Source organism: Triticum aestivum, chromosome 2B, assembly GCF_018294505.1.
Source record: "Triticum aestivum cultivar Chinese Spring chromosome 2B, IWGSC CS RefSeq v2.1, whole genome shotgun sequence".
Taxonomy (NCBI): domain Eukaryota; kingdom Viridiplantae; phylum Streptophyta; class Magnoliopsida; order Poales; family Poaceae; genus Triticum; species Triticum aestivum.
This window is the reverse complement of record NC_057798.1, coordinates 793,711,276-793,727,909: the sequence shown is the minus strand read 5'-3', so window position 1 is coordinate 793,727,909 and position 16,634 is coordinate 793,711,276.

Genomic DNA, 16,634 nt, shown 5'->3' with positions numbered 1-16,634 from the left:
ATGCATGAAAAATAACAAATGAAGTCAGAAAGGGATGAAAATTAATGATGTAAGCGTAAACCAAATCAAATAAAATAAATCAAGAAGCCCGGAGTTGTAATAAGTTATTAAAAATAAAAGAGAGGCACAATGCTCACCTACACGTTGCTTAGCTTCAGGCCTTGAGGAAATGGTGTAGACTGCACGGAGCTATGTGTAGTTTTTGTCCAAAACCCTGATAGCTCCGTGCAGTCTACACCACTTCCTCAAGGCGTGGAGCTAAGCAACTTGCAAGTGAGCACTGCGCCTCTCCCTTCATTGTCTCTACACTCAGGGCTTATAAACTGCTGCGAGTGCCTCTCGCTTGGCAAGGTGGGACTAAATAACAGTTGCAGAAAGAATCAACTAAAAACCTCTTTTACCGGTTCATGCCACGAACCGGTACTAAAAGGTGCTCGTGGTGCCCCAGCCTTAGAACATGTACCAAATAAAATGCCGTTGTAACAGCCTTAGAACTGGTACTAAAGGAATCAACTAAAAAGCTTTTATAAACCTCTACTATTATTGAAACTAAAATTATATAGAATTTATGCAACTAAAATTATCAAAGTATTTTCTGTTGAAAACATTAAAAGTAAAAAGAATTATCATAAAAGAAAATGAATAAGTTATTAGAATTTTGTTACAAACTTTAATAGCAAAAAGAATTATCGTAAAAGAAAATAAATAAGTAATTAGAAACAAAAAAGAAAGAAAAAAACTAGATAAAAAATAAAAAAAAAGTGCCACCTACAGGGCCACCACGGCCTGCATACGACTAGAAACCCATTACTAGGGCCAGGATGCAGACCCGCAGTAGGCCCAATAGGCCCACAAGCACAGAGAGTGAATTTAGGCCCATAAGCCTGCAGTAGAGAGGAGCTCGAAGTGGTTGGTTCGGCAGGGCTTATAAACCACTCCGAGCCCCTCTCGGCTAGCGAGGTGGGACTAAACATAGCACCGCACCGCGCCAGCACACGACCTTTGGTCCCGGTTGGTGCCACCAACCGGGACTAATGGGAGGAATTGGTACCGGTTCTTAGCACCAACCGGGACCAATGCCCCTCTTTTGTCCCGGTTGGTTCCATCAACCGGGACCAAAGGTCTCTGTTTCCCGCCCTTTGGGCTGCTGAAAAGAGGCCTTTGGATCCGGTTGGTGGCACCAACCGGGACCAAAGAGGGGCATTTGTCCTGGTCCGTGACAGGAACCAGGACTAAAGCTTCATGTATATAAGGCACACTTGTGAAAATTTTGGTTTTGCATCTTGCAGTTCGCCCCCGATGACGCGCGCGTTGAGGACGCCGCCAGGCTGCCGGACGTCGTCGCCGTCGCCCCTGCCCCGGATCCCACGCCGACGCCATCGTCGTCCGCCGCCCACGTCGTCGTCGTCGCCCACGCCCTGGATCCCATGCCGACGCCATCCGCCGCCCACGCCGTCGCCGTCCGCTGCCCACGCCGTCGCCGTGCGCCGCCAACGCCCTCGCCGTCGCCAATGCCCTGCTCCGCGCGCTCGCCCGGATCCTCTGCACGCCGACGCCATCTGCCGCCCCCACCATCGCCGTCATCGACGCCGTCGATACCGTCGCCGCCCCAGCCATCGCCCTCACCAGCCGGCCCCGCTGTGAGCAGCCGCTGCCTCGGATCCTCTTTTTTTCATTTTTTTGGTATATGTATTTTTTCCATGTATATATACTAGTAAGTGTTTAATAAAATTCGTTAGATTATTTGAATTAGATGTTTTTCCATGTATTTTAGATTAGTTGAATTAGATGTTTTTTGTCAATTTATGTATATATATATATATATATGTATATAGCCCGTCTATTCTGCTAATATTAGTAGAATAACTATTTTGATATCACTTCCGCACTGCATGCTCAACAAGTGCACGTCATTGTTTGAACAAAGTGTGCTGCACAACTCAAGCGAGTGAACTTCGTGTCGAAAAAAACTGCACGCGTTGTTTTTTGGTACTGTTTTGGCTCTAATTTTTTATCCGCTTATCAGAATGACGCGTATAATAGACCGTTGGAAAGCTATGGATTAGGCGCAACTTCGCCATGTTGAACACTTTTCAAGATTCCTCGTGGTTTAAGAGCAGTATCAAAAACGGTGCGGCAGATGACGAGTGGTAGCGAGCGTATTTTCGTGATTTTTTCTAAACCACTTATCGGAATAAAGCAAATGATACGCCGTTGGAAAGATATCGTCGAGGCGCATCTTTTTCATATGTATTATTATTTCTAATTCATTACGGTTTTAAGAGCAGTTTCAAATTTACTAAATCACGGAATTATGTTTTTTTGAATTTTTTTTCAATTTTTGGTACTGTTTTAGCTCCATTTTTTGAATAGGTTGCTGAAACGAGGCGTATGATACGCCGTTGGAAACGTACAGACAAGGCACAACTTTCATATGTTGGAATATTTTTTAGATTCGTTACGGTTTTTAGTTAATTTTGAAAATTGTGCGGCTGACGACCGGAGGCAGCGGCCGTTTTTCGTGAATTTTTTCCAAACCGCTGGTCGGAATGATTCAAACGATACGCCATTGGAAAGATATCGACGAGGCGCAACTTTTTTATGTAGAACACTCTCTCTAATTCTTTACGGTTTAAGAGGACTTTCGAAATTACCGAAATGCGAACACTCTGTTTTTCGCGACACCGAAATCGACGTGCGTACTTCATCCGACTGAAAACCGCACTTCATCGGATGAAGAACCGCACTGCATCAGACGGGTAAGAGAACTGCATAGTTTCTTTTATTCAAGCGTAATTTTTTTCAAGGACGAGAAAGTAGAGTGCACTTCACATCAGGTCTAAATGAACCACAACACTATCAAGAAGTGAACGACATTACCTTTTTCGCTTCGGTAATAATTTTTTTGCACTTACGGGATGAACAACATCATACGGCCGACCGCACTGCTTCAGAATGAAACCGCACTACATCGAACGGGCAAGCGAGCTGCATAAGTTCTTTTGTCGGACGTTATTTTTCTCATACGAGTTTTTGTTGTTTTTTTAACTCTATTTTATGAACGAGAGTGTACCGTGGAGACTAGGGAAAGTGACCCACATCATATATCAAAGTGAACCGCATTACCATCTTGTTGTTTCGCTAAATTTTTCACATTTTCATGTTAGGTGCAAGTGAACAACATCACTCTTGAAAGTGAACCTCATCAAAGGACAAAAATGCATTGCATGACCAAGTTTTGAAACAAAGAAACACATGAACAAAACAGGGTGCACTATCTCATGTGCAAAATAAATATGCCTTTGACATCGAGGCAAGGCAAGCGTACTTCTTTTTTTTCTTTGCATTGCAAAAACATAGAATTCGCGTCTGAGGGATACATTGAAAAATGCATTCACAAATCACAAGAGAACTGCACCATGGTCTGGCCGAACCTCCTGCCCGCTCTAACCAAACTTCGTGCTGTGGCCGTGCCCGCAAACTGCAAGGTTGGACTGGTATAACTTCATCTGCTCCCTTTGCTCTAGTTTAATCATTTTTTCACACATAACGACCAACAAAGCTTTTACTACTCCGTCCTATGAAAAAACCTGGATGCAATCCCAACGTCGCCGGAGTGTACTATGCAGTGCACTGCAATATTAAAACAGAACAGCTCTATAGCCTACGGACTCCCAAGAATTACGCCGAGCACAAAGTTAACTGCAACGATACTCTTCAAAAGCAAAACTAAAATTTAAAATTAGGTACAGCAAGCTGCACATCTCGCTCGTACCGATCTGCACATCTCGCTCCTCACAAACGCCGAGCTGCACATCCTTTTTTGTTGCGTAGAAGAACATAGTGAACTACACATACATACTAAGATGAAACACAGTTGCACATGCCACTGTATTCTACATAGCTGCAACCTGCGCCTTTTGGGTGTGACTCCGTCAATTTTTCAATCATTCTTTTGCAAGCCAAGTGCACTGCTCGCCCCCGCGGGCCGAACTGCACGCTGTCAGCACCCCCGCCGTAGACGTGGGAGTGCTGCTGAAACCTGCAAAACAGAGGAAGCCGACAATCAAGCGACAAAACAACAGAAAGGGGAGGGACGGGCGAGGAGCAAGGGGGTATAAGAAGGCAAAATTACCGGAGCTAGTCGCTCGGTAATAGAGTGCACCTCTGCTCGGAAACCATTCAACAAACTGAATCGGACGCTGCCCTCATCTCTCTCATCGGGGGAGTGGGGCGTGCGACGGGCGTCTGGAGGTGGAGGGCCGGATCCAAACTGCACGGGATCAAAATTTGGGTTTTTTCAGTCGCGCTCAAACAAAATGGACTGCAGCAGGATTAGAGTATACAAGACACTTTTTGCTATGATTTAACTCAGTCAAAACAAAAAAGAAGGAGTCGCAAGTGCTCCATCACCGAATTGCAACAGTGAAAAAGCACGAGTGAGAAGTGCACAAGTGAAAATTACAACCATAGCCACACAACAAAAATCTAGAAAAAAAACTAAAAGCAAATGAAGCACGCAGAAGAAGCTATGAATTGAAGCTCATTTACAATACTTCTGAACTGAACCACGTGCTCCCATGAATCCACTAGCATGCTTGTTTTTTAAATAAAATAAAGTGAACGGCACGCCCACGTTCTCGGGACTGCACGCACACAGCCGACCGTCGTCGTGGAGCTCGGTTCCAAGGAATTGCACGAGGGGAGCTACTGGACCGCGTACCCAGGCAAATGGAGCCGCACGCCTCGAGCAACCGAACTGCAGCGCAGCCTTGCAGATGTAGGATGGCACCGAACTGCACACTGAAGAGAAAGGGGAGGCAGAAACCGTGAGGGCCAATAAGGCAATCTGCATAGGAGCTGGGGAGGAGAGGGCCACGGCGGGCTCGCCGGATCCGGGGAGGGGAGGGCCACGGTGACCTTAACGAGGGGGAGGGGTGGTGCTGTCCGCAGCGATGAAGACGGTGCAGATCCAAGGTGCCGGAGGGATGGGCAGTGTCGGGGTCGGGATGGGGGGCACCGGCAGCAGGACGACTGGATCCGGCCGCGGCGGTGCAGCAGGAGGTCACCGGGGCCGGGGGTTGTGGATCTGGCCGGAGGTGGCAGAGGGCAGAGGCGATCAGACACCCATGGTGCTCGCGAGCAGGGGCGCGATGGCGCCCTGGGGATGGGTGGCTTGGCGGCGGCCTGGGAAGGGGCGGCTCGCGGTGGTTTGTGGGGGGCCGGCCGTGCCAGATTGGGTACCGGCGCGCTGCATGGTGGTGGGCGCACGGCGCGGTGGGAGGTGGCGGCCGTCCGGTGGCTGGCGCCATGGGCGGGCGATGGGCGGCATGGTGGAAGGTGGTGGGCGGTGTGGTGGGAGGCGGCGGCGTAGGGTGGGTAGGAATCGGGGAGAGGGTGGTGGGATCGGGGAGAGGGTGGGTTGGTGACTGGGCTGGCCGCCGGGGGTGGGTGGTTTGTGCGTGTTGGTGAGTGGGGTGGCTGTTTTTGTTTCTTGTCTGTTCGGGTGGGCGTCCGGTGTTAGCAGAATAAGGGGAACGTGTTATCAGAATAAGGTCTTAAGGGGTGTTATCATAATAGACCTACCCTATATATATGTGCATATTTAGAAAAAAATTGTGTTGAACTAGTTAAATATAATAGAACTAGTTAAACAAGTTTATTTTTAGTAAGTGCTTAGTAGTTGAACTAGTTGATTTAATAAAACTACTTTATTTTAAGTAAAGTTTATTTTATTTAGTAGTTGAACTAGTTAAACAAGTTTATTTTACTATTTTACTAGTTTATTTTAGTAAGTACTACTTTATTTTATTTATATTAAGTGCTTAATTATTAGTTGAACTAGTTGATTTAATAAAACTACTTTATTTTACTATATATAGAAGTAGTATATTTTTAGCAAGAAAATTAATAGAACTAGTTTATTTTTTTAGTTCAAGCAATTATTCCCACATCGACGTCGACGATGCCTATCCCGCATCCTCGTCGTCGACTTCGGGGAGGAGGCCGGCTTGTCAGATGGGCCATGTTCGGGATTGGGCTCCACCGGGCTGGTATTGGGAGGTGCTACCTTCCGGGGGGGCGTAGGTTGGTGAGGAGCCAGCCCGTTGTTGACCCGATCCTTGTTTGGTGGCGGTTGGGTGGGCCAGTGATGGTGTCGAGGCTTCCGGACACCGCGGAGGTGGTACGTCACCATGTCAGCGAGGAGGACGAGCACGTCCGTCGCTACATGGTTGTGTTGGAGGGCAGGTTCGACAATACCTGGCAGGTTCTTAAGGGATCTCACTGGAACAATGATCCTATGATGGTTCCTTCTCTTTGGGTGTCCACCGCCCGCGACGGTACCCTTCGGCGCTACAGTTCTAGCTGTATTGGCGATGCTATATGTATGATAGTATTCCAGGAGTATTAGTGATAATATTCGACGATGTACAGACACGAGAGATGATGTAGTTTTGCTTATAATTGAATGCATGCTAATTTGAATACTACTTAATTTTACAATTTGGTTTTGCTTATTGAGAATGCTCAAATTAATTGGAAAAGTACTCCTACTTTGAATGCTAAAATTGGAGAGCACTATATATGCAAGGCGTATGCATTTGATTACTTGGGAGCTTATAGGGTTTTTGTTTTTACAAAAATCTAGGAGCCCCCTCCATCATCCGCGCCGTCGTCCTCGTCACCGACCCCCCTCCGACCTCGAGGTGAGACCAGCCAAATCTCCATGTCAATATGAGTCCTATAATATGAGTCCTCGTGGGGGTAGCGAGTTTAATATTTAATTATACATGTTTAATATTTGAATTATGAACATAGGAAATGTCGTACTCGGTCGACGAAAACCGCTCGGGGGAGTGCGACTGGTGCCACGATGACCGAGGTGTTGGGGAACGTAGCAGAAATTCAAAATTTTCCTACGAGTCACCAAGATCTATCTATGGATAGACTAGCAACGAGAGAGAGAGGAGTGCATCTACATACCCTTGTAGATTGCTAAGCGGAAGCGTTCAAGAGAACGGGGTTGAAGGAGTAGTACTCGTCGTGATTCAAATCACCGGAGATCCTAGCGTCGAACGGACGGCACCTCCGCGTTCAACACACGTGCAGCCCGGTGACGTCTCCCATGCATTGATACAGCAAGGAGAGAGGGAGAGGTTGGGGAAGACTCCGTCCAGCAGCAGCACAATGGCGTGGTGGTGGTGGAGGAGCGTGGCAATCCTGCAGGGCTTCGCCAAGCACCACGGGAAAGGAGGAGGGAGAGAGGTAGGGCTGCGCCAGGGAGAAGATCAAATCTTGTGTTGGGCAGCCCCCATACCTCAAGTATATATAGGGGTAGAGGAGGGGCTGCGCCCCCACCTAGGTTTCCACCCCTAGGGGCGGCGGCCAGCCCTAGATCCCATCTAGGGGGGCGGCCAAGGGGGGGAGAGGGGGAAACTTGCCCCCCAAGTAAGGTGCAGGAGCCCCCTCCCCAAACCCTAGGCGCCTTGGGCCTTGGTGGGGGGCGCACCAGCCCACCTGGGGCTGGTCCCCTCCCACACTTGGCCCATGCAGCCCTCTGGGGCCGGTGGCCCCACTTGGTGGACCTCCGGGACCCTCCCGGTCGTCCCGGTACATTACCGATAACACCCAAAACTTTTCCGGTGACCAAAACAGGACTTTCCATATATAAATATTTACCTCCGGACCATTTCGGAACTCCTCGTGACGTCCGGGATCTCATCTGGGACTCCGAACAACATTTGGTCACCACGTATATCTATTCCCTATAACCCTAGCGTCATCGAACCATAAGTGTGTAGACCCTACGGGTTCGGGAACCATGCAGACAAGACCGAGACGTTCTCCGGTCAATAACCAACAGCGGGATCTGGATACCCATGTTGGCTCCCACATGTTCCATGATGATCTCATCGGATGAACCACGATGTCAAGGACTCAATCAATCCCTTATACAATTCCCTTTGTCTAGCGGTATTGTACTTGCCCGAGATTCGATCGTCGGTATGCCGATACCTTGTTCAATCTCGTTACCGGCAAGTCTCTTTACTCGTTCCGTAACACATCATCCCTCGATCAACCCATTGATCACATTGTGCACATTATGATGATGTCCTATCGAGTGGGCCCAGAGATACCTCTCTGTCACACGGAGTGACAAATCCCAGTCTCGATTCGTGCCAACCCAACAGACACTTTCGGAGATACCCGTAGTGCACCTTTATAGCCACCCAGTTACGTTGTGACGTTTGGTACACCCAAAGCATTCCTACGGTATCCGGGAGTTGCACAATCTCATGGTCTAAGGAAATGATACTTGACATTAGAAAAGCTTTAGCATACGAACTACACGATCTTTGTGCTAGGCTTAGGATTGGGTCTTGTCCATCACATCATTCTCCTAATGATGTGATCCCGTTATCAACGACATCCAATGTCCATGGTCAGGAAACCGTAACCATCTATTGATCAACGAGCTAGTCAACTAGAGGCTTACTAGGGACATGGTGTTGTCTATGAACCCACACATGTATCTGAGTTTCCTATCAATACAATTATAGCATGGATAATAAACGATTATTATGAACAAGGAAATATAATAATAATAACTAATTTATTATTGCCTCTAGGGCATATTTCCAACAGTCTCCCACTTGCACTAGAGTCAATAATCTAGTTCACATCGCCATGTGATTAACACTCACAGGTCACATCGCCACGTGACCAACATCCAAAGAGTTTACTAGTGTCACTAAACTAGTTCACATCATCATGTGATTAAGACTCAATGAGTTCTGGGGTTTTGATAATGTTTTACTTGTGAGAGAGATTTTAGTCAACGGGTCTGCAACATTCAGATCCGTATGTACTTCGCAAATCTCTAGGTCATATTGTAAATGCTGCTTCCATGCTCCACTTGGAGCTATTCCAAATGGTCGCTCCACTATACGTTTCCGGTTTGCTACTCAGAGTCACTCGGATAGGTGTTAAAGCTTGCATCAACGTAACCCTTTACGCTGAACTCTTTATCACCTCCATAATCGAGAAACATGTCCTTATTTACTCCAAGGACAATTTTGACAGCTGTCCAATGATCCATTCCTGGATCACTCTTGTACCCCCTTGCCAGACTCATGGCAAGGCACACTTCTGGTGCGGTACACAACATAGCATACTACAGAGCCTATGTCTGAAGCATAGGGGACGACCTTCATCCTTTCTCTCTCTTCTGCCGTGGTCGAGATTTAAGTCTTAACTTCATACCTTACAACTCAGGCAAGAACTCCTTCTTTGACTGATCCATCTTGAACACCTTCAAGATCATGTTAGGGTATGTGCTCATCTGAAAGTACCATTTAGCGTTTTTGATTTATCCTCACAGATCTTAATGCTCAATGTTCAAGCAGCTTAATCCAGGTTTTCTATTGAAAAACACTTTTCAAATAACCCTATATGCTTTCCAGAAATTCTACATCATTTCTGATCAACAATATGTCAACAACATATACTCATCAGAAATTCTATAGTGCTCCCACTCACTTCTTTGGAAGTACAAGTTTCTCATAAACTTTGTATAAACCCAAAATCTTTGATCATCTCATCAAAGCGTATATTTCAACTCTGAGATGCTTACTCCAGTCCCTAGAAGGATTGCTGGAGCTTTGCACACTTGTTAGCATCTTTCAGGATTGACAAAACCTTCTAGTTGTATCACACACAACCTTTCCTCAAGAATATCGTCGCGAAAACAATGTTTTGACATCCTATCTGCAAGATTTCAAAAATCATGCAGTAATTGCTAATATAATTCCAACACACTCTTAGCATCGCTACGAATGAGAAGGTCTCATCGCAGTCAACTCCTTGAACTTGTCGGAAAACATCTTAACGACAAGTCGAGCTTTCTTAATGGTGACACTTACCATCATTATCCGTATTCTTCTAAAATCCATCTGTACCCAACAGCCTTTACGACCATCAAGTAGTTCTTCCAAAGTCTACACTTTGTTTTCATACATGGATCTTCTCTCGGATTTTATGGCCTCAAGCCATTTGTCGGAATCCGGGTCCACCATCGCTTCTCCATAGCTCGTAGGTTCATTGTTGTCTAGCAACATGACCTCTAAGACAGGATTGCGTACCACTCTGAAGTAGTACGCGTCCTTGTCGTCCCACGAGGTTCGGTAGTGACTTGATCCGAAGCTTCATGATCACTATCATCAGCTTCCACTTCAATTGGTGTAGGTGCCACATGAACAACTTCTTGTGCCCTGCTACACGCTGGTTGAAGTGATAGTTCAATAACCTCATCAAGTATCCACCATCCTCCCACTCAATTCCTTCGAGAGAATCTTTTCCTCCAGAAAGGACCCGTTTCTAGAAACAATCTTTTGCTTCCGGATCTGAAATAGGAGGTATACCCAACTGTTTTGGGTGTCCTATGAAGATGTATTTATCCGCTTTGGGTTCGAGCTCATCTGGATGAAACCTTTTCATATAAGCGTCGCAGCCCCAAACTTTCAAGAAACGACAGCTTAGGTTTCTGTAAACCATAGTTCTTACGGTGTCATCTCAACGGAACTATGTGGTGCCCTATTAAAGTGAATGTGGTTGTCTCTAATGCCTAACCCATGAACGATAGTGGTAATTCGATAAGAGACATCATGGTATGCACCATATCCAATAGGGTGCTACTATGATGTTCGGACACACCATCACACTATGGTGTTCCAGGCGGTATTAATTGTGAAACAATTTCCACAATGTCTTAATTGCGTGCCAAAGCTCGTAACTCAGATACTCATCTCTATGATCATATCATAGACATTTTATCCTCTTGTCACGATGACCTTCAACTTCACTCTGAAATTACTTGAACCATTCAATAATTCACACTTGTGTTTCATCAAGTAAATATACTCAGCATCTACCCAAATCATCCGTGAAGTAAGTACATAACGATATCCACTGCGTGCCTCAGCACTCATTGGACTGCACACACATCAAAATATATTACTTCCAACAAGTTTCTTTCTTGTTCCATTTTACTGAAGAAGAGGCTTTCAGTCATCTTTCCTATGTGGTATGATTTGCATGTCTCAAGTGATTTAGAATCAAGTTAGTCCAAACGATCCATCTACATGGAGTTTCCTCATGCGCACATACCAATAGACATGGTTCGCATGTATCAAACTTTTCAAAAACAAGTGAGTCCAAAGATCCATCACATGGAGCTTCTTCATGCGTTTTACACCAATATGACTTACATGACAGTGCCACAAGTAAGTGGTACTATCATTACTATCTTATATCTTTTGGCATGAAAATGTGTATCACTACGATCGAGATTCAATAAACCATTTCCTTTTAGGTGCAAGACCATTGAAGGTATTATTCAAATAAACAGAGTAACCATTATTCTCCTTAAATGAATAACCGTATTGCGATAGACATAATCCAATCATGTCTATGCTCAATGCAAACACCAAATAAAAATTATTTAGGTTTAACACCGATCTCGATGGTAGAGGGAGCGTGCGATGTTTGATCACATCAACCTTGGAAACACTTCCAACACATATCGTCAGCTCACCTTTAGCTAGTCTCCGTTTATTTCGTAGATTTTATTTCGAGTTACAAACACTTAGCAACCGAATCGGTATCTAATACCCTCGTGCTACTAGGAGTACTAGTAAAGTACACATTAACATAATGTATATCCAATATACTTCTATCGACCTTGCCAGCCTTCTCATCTACCAAGTATCTAGGGTAATTTTGCTCCTGTGGTTGTTCCCTTTATTACATAAGCACTTAGTCTCGGGTTTGGGTTCAACCTTGGGTTTCTTCACTAGAGCAGCAGCTGATTTGCCGTTTCATGAAGTATCCCTTCTTGCCCTTGCCCTTCTTGAAACTAGTGGTTTCACTAACCATCAACAATTGATGCTCCTTCTTGATTTCTACTTTCGCGGTGTCAAACATCGCGAATATTTCAAGCATCATCATATCTATCCCTGATATGTCATAGTTCATGACGAAGCTCTAGTAGCTTGGCGGCAATGTCTTTGGAGAAACATCAGTGTCTCATCTGGAAGATTAACTCCCACTCGATTCAAGTGATTGTTGTACTCGGACAATCTGAGTACAGGCTCAATGATTGAGCTTTTCTCCCTTAGTTTGCAGGCTAAGAAAATCGTCAGAGGTCTGATACCTCTTGACATGGGCACGAGCCTGAAATCCCAATTTCAGCCCTCGAAACATCTCATATGTTCCGCGACGTTTCGGAAACGTCTTTGTGCCTCAACTCTAAACCGTTTAACTAAAATATCATGTAGTTATCAAAACGTGTATGTCAGATGTTCGCAACATCCACAGACCACGTTCGAGGTCCAGCACACCGAGCGGTGCACTAAGGACATAAGCCTTCTACTGTCCGCATAATTGCTACTATCAACTTTCAACTATGTTTTCTCTAGGAACATATCTGAAAACAATAGAACTAAAGCGCGAGCTATGACATAATTTGCAAAGGGCTTATGACTATGTTCAAGATAATTAAGTTCATCTAATGAGCTCCACTCAGACAGTCATCCCTCTAGTCATCTAAGTGATTACATGATCCGAATCAACTAGGCCGTGTCCGATCATCACGTGAGACGGACTAGTCATCATCAGTGAACATCTTCACGTTGATCGTATCCACCATATGACTCATGCTCGACCTTTCGGTCTCTTGTGATCCGAGGCCATATCTGTACATGCTAGGCTCGTCATGTCAACTTAAGTGTTTCGCGTGTGTAAATCTGGCTTACACCTGTTGTTTGTGAATGTTAGAATCTATCACACCCGATCATCATGTGGTGCTTCGAAACGACGAAATTTCGCAACGGTGCACAGTTAGGGGGAACACTTTCTTGAAATTTTAATGAGGGATCATCTTATTTACTACCGTCGTTCTAGCAAATAAGATGCATAAACATGATAAACATCACATGCAATCAAAAAGTGACATGATATGGCCAATGTCATTTTGCTCCTTTTGATCTCCATCTTCGGGGCTCCACAATCATCATCGTCACCGGCATGACACCATGATCTCCATCATCATGATCTCCATCATCGTGTCTCCATGAAGTTGTCTCGCCAACTATCACTTCTACTACTATGGCTACTGGTTAGCAATAAAGTAAAGTAATTACATGGCGTTGTTCAATGACACGCAGGTCACACAATAAATTAAGACAATTCCTATGGCTCCTGCCGGTTGTCATACTCATCGACATGCAAGTCGCGATTCCTATTACAAGAACATGATCAATCTCATACATCACATATCATTCATCACATTCCTTTTTGGCCATATCACATCACATAGCATACCCTGCAAAAACAAGTTAGACGTCCTCTAATTGTTGTTTGCATGTTTTACGTGGCTGTTATGGGTTTCTAGCAAGAGCGTTTCTTACCTACGCAAAAGCCACAACGTGATATGCCAATTGCTATTTACCCTTCATAAGGACCCTTTTCATCGAATCTGATCCGACTAAAGTGGGAGAGACTGGCACCCGCTAGCCACCTTATGCAACAAGTGCATCTCAGTCGGTGGAACCTGTCTCACGTAAGAGTACGTGTAAGGTCGGTCCGGGCCGCTTCATCCCACAATGTCGCCGAATCAAGATAAGACTAGTAACGGTAAGCAAATTGAACAAAATCATCACCCACAACTACTTTGTGTTCTACTCGTGCAAAGAATCTACGCATAGACCTAGCTCATGATGCCACTGTTGGGGAACGTAGCAGAAATTCAAAATTTTCCTACGAGTCACCAAGATCTATCTATGGAGAGGCTAGCAACGAGAGAGAGGGGAGTGCATCTACATACCCTTGTAGATCGCTAAGCGGAAGCGTTCAAGAGAACGGGGTTGAAGGAGTCGTACTCGTCGTGATTCAAATCACTGGAGATCCTAGTGTCGAACGGACGGCACCTCCGCGTTCAACACACGTGCAGCCCGGTGACGTCTCCCATGCCTTGATCCAGCAAGGAGAGAGGGAGAGGTTGGGGAAGACTCCTTTCGGCAGCAGCACAACGGTGTGGTGGTGGTGGAGGAGCGTGGCAATCCTGTAGGGCTTCGCCAAGCACCACGGGAAAGGAGGAGGGAGAGAGGTAGGGTTGCGCCAGTGAGAAGATCAAATCATGTGTTGGGCAGCCCCCATACGTCAAGTATATATAGGGGGAGAGGAGGGGCTGCGCCCCACCTAGGTTTCCACCCCTAGGGGCGGCGGCCAGCCCTAGATCCCATCTAGTGGGGCGGCCAAGGGGGGAGAGGGGGAAACTTGGCCCCCAAGTAAGGTAGAGGAGCCCCCTCCCCAAACCCTAGGCGCCTTGGGCCTTGGTGGGGGGGCGCACCAGCCCAACTGGGGCTGGTCCCCTCCCTGTTGGGGAACGTAGCAAAATTTCAAAATTTTCCTACGTGTCACCAAGATCTATCTATGGAGAGACTAGCAACGAGGGGAAGGAGAGTGCATCTACATACCCTTGTAGATCGCTAAGCGGAAGCGTCCAAGAAAACGAGGTTGAAGGAGTCGTACTCGTCGTGATCCAAATCACCGGAGATCCTAGTGCCGAACGGACGGCACCTCCCCGTTCAACACACGTACAGCCCGGTGACGTCTCCCATGCCTTGATCCAGCAAGGTGAGAGGGAGAGGTTGAGGAAGACTCCATCCAGCAGCAGCACAACGGCGTGGTGGTGATGGAGGAGCGTGGTAGTCCAGCAGGGCTTCGCCAAGCACCGCGAGATATGAGGAGAAAGAGAGGTAGGGCTACGCTAACAGGAGAAGAAACTCATGTGTTGGGCTGCTCCTATGCCTCCACTATATATAGGGGGAGAGGGGGCTGCGCCCCCACCTAGGTTTCCACCCCTAGGGGGCGGCGGCCAGCCCTAGATCCCATCTAGGGGGGCGGCCAAGAGGTGGAGAGGGGGAAACTTGCCCCCCAAGTAAGGTGGGTGCGCCGCCTCCCCCAACCCTAGGCGCCTTGGGCCCTTGTGGGGGGGCGCACCAGCCCACCTGGGGCTGGTCCCCTCCCACACTTGGCCCATGCAGCCCTCCGGGGCCTGTGGCCCCACTTGGTGGACCCCCGGGACCCTCCCGGTGGTCCCGGTACGTTACCGATAAAATCCGAAACTTTTCCGGTGACCAAAACAGGACTTCCCATATATAAATCTTTACCTCCGGACCATTTCGGAACTCCTCGTGATGTCCGGGATCTCATCCGGGACTCCGAACAACATTTGGTAACCACATACAAACTTCCTTTATAACCCTAGCATCGTCGAACCTTAAGTGTGTAGACCCTACGGGTTCGGAAATCATGAAGACATGACCGAGACGTTCTCCGGTCAATAACTAACAGCGGGATATGGATACCCATGTTGGCTCCGACATGTTCCACGATGATCTCATCGGATGAACCACGATGTCAAGGACTCAATTGATCCCGTATAAAATTCCCTTTGTCTAGCGGTATTGTACTTGCCCGAGATTCGATCGTCGGTATACCGATACCTTGTTCAATCTCGTTACCGGCAAGTCTCTTTACTCGTTCGTAACACATCATCCCATGATCAACCCCTTGGTCACATTGTGCACATTATGATGATGTCCTACCGAGTGGGCCCAGAGATACCTCTCTGTTTACATGGAGTGACAAATCCCAGTCTCGATTCGTGCCAACCCAACACACACTTTCGGAGATACCTGTAGTGCACCTTTATAGCCACCCAGTTACGTTGTGACGTTTGGTACACCCAAAATATTCCTACGGTATCCGGGAGTTGCACAATCTCATGGTCTAAGGAAATGATACTTGACATTAGAAAAGCTTTAGCATATGAACTATGATCTTTGTGCTAGGCTTAGGATTGGGTCTTGTCCATCACATCATTCTCCTAATGCTGTGATCCCATTATCAATGACATCCAATGTCCATGGTCAGGAAACCGTAACCATCTATCGATCAACGAGCTAGTCAACTAGAGGCTTACTAGGGATATGGTGTTGTCTATGTATCCACACATGTATCTGAGTTTCCTATCAATACAGTTATAGCATGGATAATAAACGATTATCATGAACAAGGAAATATAATAATAACTAATTTATTATTGCCTCTAGGGCATATTTCCAACAGTCTCCCACTTGCACTAGAGTCAATAATCTAGTTCACATCGCCATGTGATTAACATTGACAGGTCACATCTCCATGTGACCAACATCCAAAGAGTTTAATAGTGTCACTAAACTAGTTCACATCATCATGTGATTAAGACTCAATGAGTTCTCGGGTTTGATCATGTTTTGCTTGTGAGAGAGGTTTTAGTCAACGGGTCTGCAACATTCAGATCCGTATGTACTTTGCAATTCTCTATGTCATATTGTAAATGCTGCTTCCACGCTCCACTTGACGCTATTCCAAATGGTTGCTCTACTATACGTATCCGGTTTGCTACTCAGAGTCATTCGGATAGGTGTTAAAGCTTGCATCGACGTAACCCTTTACGCCGAACTCTTTATCACCTCCATAATCGAGAAACATTTCCTTATCCTTGTAAGGATAATTTTGACCGCTGTCCA